Here is a 2,403-nt window from a genome sequence, read left to right as displayed (position 1 = left end):
GCTGGCAGGGGGGATGCCGTGGGTTGGGGGCGAGGGGGCTGTGGGTGCGTGGACAAGGCCCGTGCCCGCTGGTGGGGGGCTGCCAGGGTGTCCCCACCTGCCCAGCAAGCACAGATAGATGGGTGCGACGTCTCGGGTGGGTGAGCGTGTGGGCTGCGATCTGCCTGAGAGAAGAACATTTTTACAGCAGTGGGTGGCTGTGTGTGCAAAGGCTGCCCAGCGCTGCGAGGCCCGTGGGGGGCTGTTGTGCACACCCTGCCCATCCTGGGGTGTCCCAACCCCACAGGACATGTCCCTGGCAATGACATCCCCCCCCCAGTGCGACGTCTCGGGTGGGTGAGCGTGTGGGCTGCGATCTGCCTGCGAGAGAGAAGAACATTTTTACAGCAGTGGGTGGCTGTGTGTGCAAAGGCTGCCCAGCGCTGCGAGGAGCCCGTGGGGCTGTTGTGCACACCCTGCCCATCCTGGGGTGTCCCAACCCCACAGGACATGTCCCTGGCAATGACATCCCCCCCCCAAGGATGAAGCAGGGCCATGGCCCCCGAGCTGAGCCCTACATAGGGGGTATCAAGCAGCCCCCCCTGCCCCAGGGCGCATGGGTGCACACAGGGGGAGATGGGGACGTCTCCCATCCTACTCTGGTGGGGGGAGCAGCGCTGCCCCCCCCCATCCATGTCAGCTCCCCCTCCCCAAACCACCCCCACGTTTCCAAAGCAACAGTGTGCAGAGGGGTGAGCAGCGCTGAGCCCTGCGGGAGGCGAGGGGGGCGGATGAGCCAGATATCACCAGCCATGTGGCTGCTGGGGTGGGCCTGTGCAGACCCCTAAACCCTGGGGAGCAGCAGGTCCCCCCACACCCTCCCCAGGGCTGGGATGCTCACCAGACCCCGGGATCCCACCCGATTGAAACCCAGATCAGCAAGGGGGGGCTGCACCTGCTGCTTTGCCATTCCTGCACCCCTGAGGACGGCCACAGCTGGAAATCGCTCTGTGGCTTGGCAGGACCTGGGCTTGTTGGGGCAGGGATATCCCAGCAGCTGGCTCTGTCCCCTCTGCCCAGGGCTGTGTCCCCCCATCATCCATGGGGACACCAGGGCAGGGAGCACAGCAAGCTCCCCATCCCATCCCACCCCATCCTGTCCCCCACAGCCCCAGACGCAAGCCTGGGCTGTTGGAGGACAGCCACCATTGGGGCTGGCTCACCCCTGGGGACAATATAATGTCCCAGTGGGGGGCTGCCAGCTTGATTGGCCGCATCCTGCCTCTCCCCTCAGCAGCAGCCGTGCCAGGCCCCTCTGTGCAGCCCCCCCTCCTCTCCATGCATTAAAAGCCCAGCAGCCCTTCTCCAGCCAGCGCACCAGCCCACGGGAGCAGAACGGGGCTCTCCCACGCTGAGGAGGAGGGGAAAGGGGGTACGTCCATGCTGCCTTCTTTCTGCTCCTCCAGCGCTGAGCAGAGCCCCGCTGGGCTGGGGTGAGCTGCAGGGCTGGGAGGGTCGGGGGCTGGCAATGTGTGCGGGGGGCTCACTGCACTTGTAAAGGTTTGATCTGTGGGAAACGGGCAGAAATTAGGGAGCAGCATCCTCAGTCTGGGGTGCAAAAACTCCGGGTTGGGTCATTGCTTTTGCATTTGGTTTGGGAGAGATGCGTGGGAGGCTGCTGGGTGCCAGGCCCCTCCACCTGCTCTGCTGTGGGTGCACACGTGGGCGTGCAGCCTGCTGGGTGGGTGATGCTGCAGCACAGGGTGCACGGTGGGTACTGGGGACCCATGTGCAGGGACCAACTTCAGGTGGGAGCGAGCTCCCTTTAGGAATGGACCCCGGTGGGTTTGGATGGGGGGCTGCCAGGCGCACCCTGCCCGGGCTGCAGAGCTGGGGGTGTCCCCGTGCAGGCAGCCCCTGTGCTCAGGGTCGAGTCACAGGTACCCTGTGGCCTCCGGTCCCCCCGGCACTGGCTTGCCCAGGATGCTGGAGGCTGAGAAACAGCATCTCAGGGCTTTGGACCTGGCTGTAGGAGCAAGGGGGACCAAAGGGGAGAGCAGCAGAGTGCCAGGACTCCTGGGGTCATTTCTGCTTGGCTGCTGGATTTATTGGGCCAGCAACCAGCTTCACCCACCGCCTTGAGGGGCTGGAGCAGGACCCCGACCCCCTTATCACCTCCCGGCCCCCTCACTTACCTCCTCGGGGCTGGGAAAGCCGGGAAGCGAGGGCAGCCCGGCACGGCCACGGGGCCTCTCCTGCACAGCCGCCCAGCCGAGCGTGAAATGGGCTGAAAAGAAAAGGGATGGCGTAATGTTCCCGGGGCCGGGGGCAGAGGCTGTTCGTCCCCCGCAGTGGCTGCAGTCCCCACCACGGCTGCAGAGCGGGGCTGGGTGCGGGCGGGGGGGCCGTGCCGGCCCTCCCCCC

This window comes from Aptenodytes forsteri, unplaced genomic scaffold (genome assembly GCF_000699145.1).
Source record: "Aptenodytes forsteri isolate BGI_AS27 unplaced genomic scaffold, ASM69914v1 Scaffold142, whole genome shotgun sequence".
Lineage (NCBI taxonomy): Eukaryota > Metazoa > Chordata > Aves > Sphenisciformes > Spheniscidae > Aptenodytes > Aptenodytes forsteri.
This window is presented reverse-complemented; position numbering follows the sequence as displayed.